Source organism: Monodelphis domestica, chromosome X, assembly GCF_027887165.1.
Source record: "Monodelphis domestica isolate mMonDom1 chromosome X, mMonDom1.pri, whole genome shotgun sequence".
Lineage (NCBI taxonomy): Eukaryota > Metazoa > Chordata > Mammalia > Didelphimorphia > Didelphidae > Monodelphis > Monodelphis domestica.
Genome location: NC_077235.1, coordinates 73,133,168 through 73,145,453, shown reverse-complemented (window position 1 = coordinate 73,145,453; position 12,286 = coordinate 73,133,168).

Below are 12,286 nucleotides of genomic sequence, written 5' to 3'. Positions count from 1 at the left end.
CGGCGAGGGAATGGTGCTGGAATCAGATCTGCCCCTACCCGGCTCTCCCTTGGCCCCCCGGAAAGCAAGGGGATGGGGGCCCCGATGGGGCGGGTTCCTCTCACCTCCCCCTGGGGCTAGAACATTATTCCAGCATCTCTGCTGGGACAGGGGAGAGTCCATACATTTCTACATTCCTGAAATTACAAGGACCCACCCTGTAGGAGGCAGGAGGCAGAAGGCCTCAGGGAATTGGGGGTTGGAGAGGCCCTCCTCTCTTCATCAGCCTCATTGACCCAAAGCACCCCGATTTGGGATCGATTTCTTTGGCTCAAGCTCTGCTCCCTGCTCCCCAGGAAAGGGCAGCACTCCGAGCTCTGCTCTTCTTCAGGGGATGAGCAGACAAATTCCAGGACGGCCAGCTGCCAGAGTATAGGGCATAGAAGGACAAGTTTGGATGGGGGACGGCTGGGTGTAATATGGGACATTCCTCTCTGCCTGAGGGGCTTCAGGGACCCGAGAGTGCTGGGGTACAGGAGAATGAATCCACACAGAACTGAAAACCAGATTCGGGGAACCGCAGGTCTGAGAATGCCTTTGAGATGATCAAGTCACAGAACCGCAGAATGGGACTTCAAATTCAGGAAAACTTTATTATTAAAAAAAAGGACTAGGACTTCAACATCATCTAGTCCAATCTTTTCATTTTACAGATTGGGAAACTGAGCCCCAGAGAAGAGCATAGGACTATACTCCAAGTCTGCCAGCTCCTTCTTCCACTAGGAAACTAGGATTCTAGCTCTTAAGCTAAAAGGGGTCCTCAGAAGTCACATAGTCAAACCCCCTCATTTTCCAGAGGGGGAAACTGAGTCTCCCAGAGATCTTGTGGTCCCACAGGTGGCAGAGCCAGGATTTGCTGTGGTCCTCTTACTACAATCTGCCCTTCACCTACAATTCCGAGTTTTCTCAGGGGCATCGTTAGGGGCACAGGGGAAAACCCTGGCTAAATGCCCCAGTGGGATGGTAGCGGTCCCTCTGGTCTAAGCATTTTTCCCAGCCAAAGTGTGAGTCTTTTTTTTCTTAAAAGCATTTTATATGCAGCCAGTGCCCTCCTGTCACCAACCTTCTGCCAACTTCTGAAGCTGAAAACATCAAGCCATCTTTCACCCGAAAGGGAAGCTGCTTCAGGAACCTCATCCCCTTAGGATAATGTGTCCTGGGAGAAATGTTTGCTATCAATTTGTCCATCACTCCCACTGCCTGGGCCTCTGAACACATGCTCACAGCTAGACCCAGCCCAGGCAAGGCAAGTGGAGCTGGGAAAGATGGAATCCTCTTCTTCCCCTTCAGGAGATGTCCAAGGCTCCCTCCCTCCCTCCCTTCCTCGCTTCTGTCCCAGCAGACCTTCTCAGGTCTCAGAGAGTTCCCTGCTCATGAGGGCTGGGGACCATCTGCTCACATGGCAAACTCCCCACCCCCAGATCACAAGCTCCAGGACAGACTTTGGGGTTCAGCACAAGCACGTCCACTTCAGGAACATTCGGGACTCATTTGGAAATGAACTTGATGGGTTCTCCCAGCGTTCTAGACCCACCTTGGGGACATTCTAGGGGGCTACCTCCACAGGCCTTGCCACACCGCCTACCTTTCCAAGTCCCAATGGGACATTCGCTTCCTAACCAACATCTCCCAGCTCCCCAAAGAGGACACACCCAGGCATTGTTAAAATGTCCCTGTAAGGCAATCTGATTCTGAGGAGGTTTTGGGAGGCCAGAGCAGCAAGGGTAACACAGTATTCAAGGAGCTGAAAAGAGACCACCCTGGAGATCTGGGCTTCAATAACATCCTTCAGAAAAAACCCTCCCTCAACCTAACTGCAGTGCCTCCCCCTCCTCCTGCCAGGCTCTCTAAACCACTGTTTCTCTCTCTGTCTCTGTCTCTCTCACCCCCTCCCTTCTCATTCTGTCTATTCCCCCTCTCTCTGTACCCCCCTCTCTGTATCTCTCCCTCTTTTCCCTTTCTCTGTCTCTCCCCACTGTCCTTCCATCTCTATTTCTTCCCTCCCCCACCTCTCTCTCCCTCTGTCTCTCTTTCTCTCTCTTCCCTTTCTCTGTCTCTCCCCACTGTCCTTCCATCTCTCTCTCCTCCCTCCTCCAGCCTTCTCTTTCTCTGTCTCTCTGTCTCTGCCTCTCTTTGGATATACATTACAGATGATATAATCCTTTTAAAGAAAGAGATCCATCCAAAGGCCCATTGGCTGGACAGGCAAAGGATGGCTGGGGCAGAGGAGAAGGATGAGAGTAAGACTCTCATTCCAGAGACTGGTAAAGCAAAGGCCTGGCTTCGTAGTCCAGCTGGCTGATCAATCTTTCAAAGGCCTCAGCCCCCACTTAAGAGAAGGAGAAGAGAGGATAAACAGATGACTTCATGGCTTGGCTGGGATGCTGATCCTCCATTAGCCTCCTGGCTTAGGGATATGTTCATTCCCGGCTGTCCCATGGTCCTCTCTTGCTCTCTCTGTGTCTTAGTCCAAAGCTCAAAAAGGAATTTGTGTGACTGGGTGGGGGGGGAGTACAGGAGGGGAGGAACCAAAGGAAGAATTCAATTCAAGAAGGATTTCTTTTACAAGATACTGTGCCATGTATGTATGGGGGAGGAGGGGGACAAAGACAGGAGTGAAACAATCTCTGCCCTTAAGACTGCTTACCCCACTCCCCAACACCCTTCCAAGCCTCCTTACTCCTCTAGAGGAAACTTCTTGTGCTTCCAGTCGTTCCTCCCCCTCTATCATCATCCCCTCCCCTCCCACAGTCCATCAGTCACCAAGTCTTGTTCATCTGACCTACCAAACATCTCTCCCATCCTTGCCCTTTTCCCCCTCACACAGAGGCCACCACCTTAGTTTAATCCCTTACCACTTCTTGCCTGGACTACTGCCACAGCCTCAACAGCCTCCCCATTGGTTTGCCTGCTTCAGGTCTCCTCCTCTCTAGTCCATCCTCCAGATAGCTACCAAAGAGATTTCCTAAAGCTCACATCTGACCATGTCACTCTTCTGCTCAATCAACTCCAATGGCTCCCTCTTATCTCTAGTATAAATGGCAAACTTCTCTTCTTTGGCATTTACGGTCTTCAAAATCTGGCTGCAATCAGTTGTTCTAGCCTTCTCATATATTCCTTCCCTTTATGCATTCTTTGGCTTAGCTAAACCAGCCTTGCTGTTCCTTATGAATGGCATTTGATCTTCCCTTTGTGGTCTTGTACGGGCTACCCCCTTGGAGGTTCTCCCTCCCTCCTCTCCCTCTTAGAATGCCTAGTTTCCTTCAAGACCTTGAAGTACCACCTCCTACCAGAGACCTTTCTGGAACTTTCTACTGGCTTCTTCCACCCCCACCCCCCAATTGCTTTGGATTTATTTTGGCTCCTATAGAATGTAAGCTCCTAGAGGGCAGGCAGGACTTGTTTGGTCTTCATCTCCCTAGAGCTTAGCACAGGGCTTGGCACCTACTCCAATACTCTAGTGAATCTGTGATCTGTGCTGATTTCAGGCTTCCTTACAATGGAGCAGATTGCAGCCTATTCTGTGGGACTCTGGTCCTTGGCCTCTCAGTAAGCTCACCACAAGGGATCCACCCGACGTACTGGAGGCCTTCTTCAATTTCTTTTTTTTTTTATCAAGAGTGGAGTACTTGGACTGTCTACCCATCATCCTTTGCCCTTATTGTGGAACCAGCCTATCTTCTCTTCTTCTTCTTTTTTTTTTTAAACATTATTTTATTTGGTCGTTTTCATACATTATTCACTGGAAACAAAGATCATTTTCTTTTCCTCCCCCCCCCCCCCCACCACCTTTCCCTCTCCCATAGCCGACGCATGATTCCACTGGTTATCACATGTGTTCTTGACTCGAACCCATTTCCCTGTTGTTGGAATTTGCATTATAGTGTTCATTTAGTCTTCTCTTCTTCTTATACATTTTCCCTGAAAGCATCATTTACTCCTATTAGTGTTCAAAGTTCCTCATTGATCTCAAGTTTTGGCTTGCTCATGCCATTCTTCTTTTTGTTGTCCTCCATGTTCTAGGCTCTTGTGTTCCATGTACACAATAGCCCCAGAAGAATATTGGTATTGTAAATATAAGCCTTTGTTTCTGTGTGAATTTTAGAAGCATTAAAGAGTTTTGTAATTCCCCAAAGTCAACTGAGCCCAATCTTCTTCTCTTGTTTAATTCTGGGCCCAATTTGTCATACTCATTGTAATCTGAAAATAGACATTTTTCATCCACTTTATCTTTCCTATGTAGATGGTCAGGTCAAATTCTTGTGAGTGGTCACAGATCTCTTCCAGGATGCTCAACATTGTTTTAGGGCTAGATACAATTAACACAATGTGACCCACTTAATAAACACTTGATTGATACTGGTGTTGAGGAAACTAAGCCTTTGTTCAGTCATTCCCTAAAATACCATTCTGCCACCTTCTCTCCATCTTGTCCCAACTATCTGTTGTTCTCAGCTCAAGTCATACCTCCTCCAGAACATCTTCCCTGCCTATCCCATCTCCCAGGATTGGTAACTTATGTGTCTCAGTGGATAGTCTTGAAGTCAAGAAGGCCTCAGTTCAAATCCAGCCTCAGACACCATTTGGATGACTCTGGGCAAGTCACATAACTTCTGTTTGCTTCATTTTCCTTTTTTGTAAAATGGGGATGATTATAGCATCTGTCTTCCAGAACTGTTGTGAGGATCAAATGAGATGGCATTTGTAAGACATTTAGAACTGGGCTTGGCACATAGTAAGCACTATATAAATATTAGCTATTATCATTATCTCTTCATTCAATCTCCATTGACCTCACTATTTGAGGAGCTCATGTTATTCTTAGCATATGCCCCTTGTAGGTTTAGTTATTTCCTTCTGCACATATGGGAGAATGGACAGAAGAATCCTCTTAGGTCCCTTCCTTTAAAAACTTTTTTTTAACCCTTAACTTCTGTCTTAGAATTGATACTATCAGTTCCAAGGCAGAAGAGAGGTAAGGGCTAGACAACTGGGGTTGTGACTTGCCCAGGGTCTCCCAGTTAGGAAGTGTCTGAGGCCGGAATTGAACCCAGGACCTCTTATCTCTGGGCCCATCTCTCTATCCACTGGGCCACCCAGCTACCCTTGTCCCTTTCAAAAAAAATAATATCTCTCCAAATAGACTAGAAGTTACTTCAGGACAGAATGTCTTCTTTCTTTGACACTTAACACAGTGCCTTGTCACTGGGTGGAGTAGAAAGAGCAGGCTCAGGGTTGGAAGGCCAGGGAGTCTAACCCAGAAACAAGCTGACATTCTGCAACATCCCAAGGAACAGAGGGTTTAAGCACTGCCTGAAGGTCTCCAAATGATAGCGAGCCCATTCCATTTTTGGACAAGGGATTGTTTTCTCCTTACTCGGCCTCTGTGGAACTTCCACCCATGATTTCTAGTTCTGCCCTAAGAGGTTGAGTCTTTCACACTCCCCCGGCTCCCTGAGTCTTCTCTTCTCTCAGCTAACCCTTCCTATTTCCTCTGTCTGTCCTTCCTCATCTCTTTCCCCAGAGACACTCCTGCTTCGTAGCCCCCTTCCTACAACGTGGTGCTCTGAACTAAAGGCATGGCCCTCTGGACGTGATCTGATGAAGGCAGAGGACAGCGGGCTTAGCGCTTCCATCATCCTGGACATCACGTTTCCCTTTGGACAAATGAAGATCCCAACATGGAATCGGAAGATCCGAGTAGCACACGCTGACTTGGTTGCTTGGGGCAAGGTCCTTCTCTTTCCCAAGCCTCAGTGTGCTCATCTCAAAAATGAGCCTAACAATGCAATGTAGCACCTATATTGTAGGAGCATTCTGGGTATCAAATGAGGTCACGCGACCGATCAGCGCGACGATGTCACAGTAAACGCTTTATAAATGGCACGTATTTTCAGAGCAGACACTCCATTACTAGGGGAAGATCCAAACGACTTTGGCTGCTTTTTAAAGGCCTCTGTAGTCTGGCCCAAACTATCTTCCTCTCCCGACCCCTGGAAACTCTCTTTTCCAGAGAAGCTGGTCCATTTGGTAGTCCCCATACACGATGGTCTAGCTGCTATCTCCGCAGCTCTGCCTAGAATGTAGTTCTATTTTCTTTCCAGCTCTCGGAGTCTCTAAGTGTCTCAAAGTCTGTTCAAATGTAGCCTCCTGCATCCTTGATCCCAAGCCAGTAAGCGCCATCCTCTGATTTGTATCGACTTTGTACAGATTTTGTATTGGCATCGTTTTCCTTGTTGTTTCCCCCAGGAGGACTCCCCGAGGGAGTTTTGTGTCTTTGTATCTTTACTGCCTAGCCAAGCTCACAGTCCATACATGTAAGCTGTGCCTCAGGACCCCTCAAAGACTCGGGGCTGACGTGGACCAGGTCCGGCCAAGCTTGGGGCACTGAGGCACCGAAGCTGGTCAGCTTCTCTCTCTGGCTCATGTTCCCACCTGGAAAACCTTAGGAAAATCTCGAAATATGCTCTAGGTATAACTCGTGTCTAAGTTTCCTCAAATGTGGGTAACACGGTCCCCCAGTTCCTACACAGGCACTCAATGTATTACTTTATATTGGGTGTGGGATAGCCTTTATCCCCCCCCCCCCAATGCATGACACTCAGGACTCACAGGAGCCCATGAACAGATATCAAAACATATGATGTGCTAAATTAGACTTCCTCATTCGCCTTGAACAACTCATAGCAGTGACAAGGATGGTTGGTCTCCTGGTCTCCCATGCCATGACTACTGCAGATGTTCAGCTGAAAGAGTCATAATGATGATCGCCTTCCTTCTCCAAGAAGCAGTTGTGGGGGCATCTGGGTAGCTCAGTGAATTGAGAGCCAGGCCTAGAGATGGGAGGTCCTGGGTTCAAATCTGACCTCAGACACATCCCAGCTGTGTGACCCTGGGCAAGTCACTTCACTCCCATTGCCCAGCCCTGAACACTCTTCTGCCTTGGTGCCAATACACAGTATTGACTCTAAGATGGAAGGGAAGGGCTTTTTAAGGAAAAAGACCTGGGTGAGGGCAGCTGGGTGTCTCAGTGGATTGAGAGCCAGGCCTAAAGACGGGAGGTCCTAGGTTCAAATCTGGCCTCAGACACATCCCAGCTGTGTGACCCTGGGCAAGTCACTTACCCCCCATTGCCCACTCCTTGCCACTCTTCTGCCTTGGAACCAATACACAGTATTGGTTCCAAGACAGAAGGTGAGGGTTTAAAAAAAAGAAGCTGTTGTTCAGGACATGTCCCTCTAGGAGGCTGGTGCCCAGATGCTTGAACTCAGGCATTCTCAAACTTGAGGCAACTCCCCAAACCGGTGCTGCCCAGGAAATCTCCTTTCTCTGACTAAAAGTGTAGTTTCTAGTCCTGATGCTTGGAGAATGACAAATCCTCCCTCTCCTACAAAAAGAAGGAACACTGTCCTTGAACTCTCCTCCCAGGTGGTGTGGAAGAGAGCTCATTCAGTCAGCGCCCTGTGCCTCACTCTAAGTCATCATTATTGTTCCTGGGCAAGCAGGGGAGGAAAATGATCCCTTTTCTTTTTCCGTATTTTATTTTCTCACCTAACAAATATTTCTTTTCACTCTATCTTCTTCAATTGGGAAAAGGAAAAGGAAAGACAAAAACAAAGCCTGTCTCATTCTGCATCTTTCTGTCAGGAGGTGGATAACGTTCTTCATGATGGGTCCTCTGCAATTGTAATTGGTTACAATTAAGATTTAAGTTAATATTTCTTACGTCTTTCAGAGTCTTTGTTGTTCTGTGCTGATTCTGCCTCCTTTATTCTGCATCAGTTAAAGCAAGCCTTCCAAGGTTTCGCTGAAATTGTCTCCTTCGCAATGACTTCCAGCGCCATCAAATTCCTTTCACTGATATATCACGACATGTTCAGCCACTCCCTAACTGATGGGCATCCCATCAGTCTCCAGTTCTCTGTCACCACAATAAGAGCGGTTCAAACTGTTTTTGCACACGAGGATCCTTTTCTTCTTTCTTTGATCTCTTTGGGGCATAGAACCTAGTAGTGGGTCAAAGGGCATTTGCAGTTTACTGACTGGGGACATAGTTTCAAATTGTTTTTCAGAATGGTTGGACCAGTTCACAGCTCCACAAATAGTGCATTAATGTCCTCTGCCAAGGCATATACTCACTGTGATGGAATCAGAGCATAAGGCTCAGAGGCTGAGTCAAGGCTGGCTTCAAAACCACTGGCAGGGGCAGCTGGGTGGCTCAGTGGATAGAAAGCCAGGCCTGGAGATGGGAAATCTTGGGTTCAATTCTGGTCTGGACCCCTTCTGGTTCTGTGACCCTGGGCAAGTCACTTAACCCCTATTCTTTAGCCCTTTCAATTCTTCTGCCTTAGAAGGTGAGGGTTAGTAAAAATATATATACCTCAAAACCATTGTCTTTGGTTCCTTCTTCTACCCCGTCTCGGTCATCTCTATGCCATACTACGTGCCCCTTTGACATCATGCCAAGCTCCCTCTTCTCTGTCTGGTCCCCCTCCACCAGAAATTTAGACTCGACTGCTGGGATATGATTATGCTGGGTGAGGTCTCACCTAGGGAGCATTCAGCGATCAAGATGATACCTTCTGCAGGTCACTCCCTGGACGCGTCTACCCTCTGCGGACCCCCCATGCAATCTTCCTCGATTCAAATGTGGGTTCCTTGACGGTAGGGACTGTCTTGCTTGCATTTGTATCCGCAGGGCTTGGCACAGTGACTGTTAGAGATCCATCTCGCTCTAGCTGCTTCCCTTTTTGCCACTCCGAGAGGGAGAATCTCAGAACTGCTTTAATTTGTAATTTCTTTAATTTGGCACGCTTTTTATCTGGCTGGTGCTAGCTTGATTTTCTTCCTTTGAAAACCATCTATTCATATCCTTGGACCATTTCTCCCCAGAGAATGGCTCTTGTTCTTACAAATTCGAAACAGTTCTCTGTGTATCTTGGAAGAAATGAAGCCTTTAGCAAAGAACCTTGCTGCAAAGATTTCCTCCACCTCGGCTCACCATTTCCCTTCGAATTTCATTGCGCTGCTTTTATTTGTGTAAACCCGTTTTCATTTTCTGTAATCAAAATGCTCCATTTTATCATCTGGGATCCTCTCTAACCCTTGTTTAGTCATAAACTCTCCCCTCTAGCCATAGATTGGAAAGGTAATTTCTGCCTTGCTCCTCTAATTTGTTTATGACGTGACCTTTTCTATGATGTGTCTGTCATGTGTCCATTTGGAGCGCATCTCAGCATAGGGGCTGAAGTCTTGGTCTAAAGCTATACCTCCTTTTCTGTCAGACTGCTTTCCAGTTTTCCCAGCAGTTCATGCCCTGATTTCAGTCTTTGGCTCAATTGGACACCAGGCCATTTGAACCTAGTATGTGGTGGTGCCTGCCTGATTTGTTCCAGTGATGGATCTCTCTATTTATTAACCAGTGCTAAATAATTTTCAGCATTGCTTTGTGGTGCAGTTTCAGATCTGGGGTTGCTCTGCTTCCCCCCTCTCCACTTTTTGAGAAACCTCTTTCCCCTTCCAAGCAAAGATATGTTCTGCTGACTCTGATCTGGCTGTTCAATGGAGACCTAAGTGATTTCTTCCTGAGCAGAAACAAATGAAACCAGTTCATTCTAATAGACCAGTGATGGCGAACCTATGGCATGGGTGCCAAAGATGGCACACAGAACACTCTCTGTGTGTACTTGGCTGCTCCCCCCCAACATAGTCCCCCCAGTTTGTTATTAGAGAGGCAGAGGGCCTCGGGCTGAGCTGCTCCCCACCCCCTCTCCACTGGGCCTCTTTTCCTGCCCCTCTGCCCAGCAGCTGCTAAAAGTATTATATTTAATGAGGTTTATTAAAGATTAAGAAATAGAGAAAATACAAAATAAGAAAGCACGTGTCTAGGCTCAGAGAGCCCATTCACAATCACTCACTCTGCATCCTGCCTGGTAGAGCTGCGTGTGCTCAGTTGTGGAAGCCAAGAGAGTGAGCCTTTGGAAGTGGAAGCAGGAAGAGAGCTCAGTCAGCTTTACCGCCAGTTTAAATAGAAATTTTGATCTCGCACTCAGGGAGATTCAGGGAGATTAGAGGGCATCTTGGAAACTAGAGCAAGGACTTCTGGGGATTGAAGTCTGGGGTTCAAATCTCCATTTTTACACAGCCCAATGGGAGGGCACAGGAGGTAAGGTGGGTGGCTCACAGGCAGCAGAGATGGAGGGAATTGGAGTATTTGGGCCACTCTCTTCCCCCTCTCTACATTCAGTGAGGACATTCCTCACTTTTCTTGCCCCTAAGCCCAATGGGGGTACTTCCTCCCTCTCTTGTGTGGGATAATGGGTGGGGGACCCTGCATGTGGTCTTGTGGGTGGGGTAGGGGCAGGGTCTAAAACTCTATCTCTAAAAGGTTAGCCATCACTGTAATAGAGCTTGGGGAAGAGATGGTTCTTCTGGCAAGAGTCTTTCTCCTTTGACTTTCGTTGTTCATAATTTTAGAGGCAACCCTAGTCACTGGAAGTCAGTCAGAGGAGTTAGCTGGGGCCTTTCCAAAGGCTTTCAGGGCATACTCCTACCTTCTGGATAAGTGCCCTTTAATGTCATCATGTTGTTTGGGACACTGAACAAACTGATCAACTCCTGTTACACATAGGGGGTGCCTAATAAGAAAATGTTGGATATCAAATGAATGAATGAATAGAGGAGCCATGAGGTAACATTAGTGTTTAAGCTTTTTTTTTTTAAACCTTACCATCTTAGAATCAATACTAAGTATCAGTTCCAAGGCAGAAAAGCAATAAAGGGCTAGGCAGTTGGAGTTAAGTGACTTGCCCAGAGTCACACAGCTATTTGAACCCAGGGCCTCCCATCTCCAGGCCATGGCTCTCTATCCACTGAGCCACCTAGCTGCCCCTGTTAGTGTTTAATCTTAACAAGAACCATGGCATTGTTGCTGATCTTTCATGGAAACCCCTCCACCTTCCCACCACACACGTACACTGCCCAAGGGAAGTGGGCCCATCTAGCCAAGAGAGATGCTACGTATCCTTGATAAATGTTGGCGATAATAAGGGAAAAACTGTTAGTTACCTCACTGCCCAGTCAATGAAGTGCCCAAGGACTGGCGAAATGGCTTTGGAACCCAAGCCTCTGGGATGCCTCCCCTTCTGGACAGAGGCAAAGATGGAGTCCCGAGATAAAGCCTGTTAGCAGCCTCATTAATACTTAACAGACAAAAGCGAATGAATGAATGCTCGTGGAAGTGAGTGGTTCCGAAGGTTCTCCCTCCCCCTCTTGGCCTCCTGGAGTTAGTTCTATGGATCTCTTTGAGGACCAGCTCCAGGGCCACCTCTCTCAGCCCCACGCTAGACAGGAAGCTCCACATGACCATTTCTTATTTATCTTTGTTTCTCCCCCAGTGCCTAGTATGGTCCTCTGCACACAGCAGGCATTTAGCAAATGTTTGTTGAATGAATGAGCTTAAAAGCCATAATGTGAGAAGTTACTATTCATGCAAGACTCATAAAGCTAGCTCCAGCTAGAGTGTGGCACGCCTGTTCGGGGTGCCTTGTTTTAGAAAGGACATTGACAAGTTGTTGGAGCATGGCCGGCTCTGGAAAGACGCTAGATACCGCCCGCCATAGGGAGGGGAATGGGGGAATGGGGCGCGTGCCATATGGGGATCCATTGAAAGAAGAACCAGGGATGTTTGGCCTGGAGAGGAAAAGGCTTGTGGGGGCTGGGGAGGGCGGGGAATATGACAGCCCTCTTAAAGTATTTGAAGGGCTGTCATATGGAAGAGGGGCCAGACTTGTCTCAGTTTGTCCAAGAGGGCAGAACAAGGAGCAAGGGGTAGAAGGTAAAGAGAGGCAGGTTTCAGCTTGATCTAAAGAAAAACTTCCTAATAATTAGAGTTGTCCCAAAGTGCAATGGGCTGCCTGCCTCAGGAGGGAGTGGCTTCCCCCTCATTTGCAGTCTTCAAGCAGAGAAGGGGAGTCAGCGCAATTATAGAGGAAAGAGATTGGACTTTAAATGCTGCCTCGGATTTTAACCCATGGGACCATGGGCGAGCCAGTTGATCTCTTTGCTTGCCTCAGTTTCCTCCTTTGTAAAATGGCCTCTGAAGTTCCTCCCAGATCTCGAGCAAGGCTCAGAGGCTAGATGATCACATTTGGCAATGTAGGGGAATTCTGTACTGGGGATGAGCGGGACACCCACGGAGTAGTAGAAAGAGAGCTAGTTGGACTGGCAGTCAAAGGACTCAGGTCTG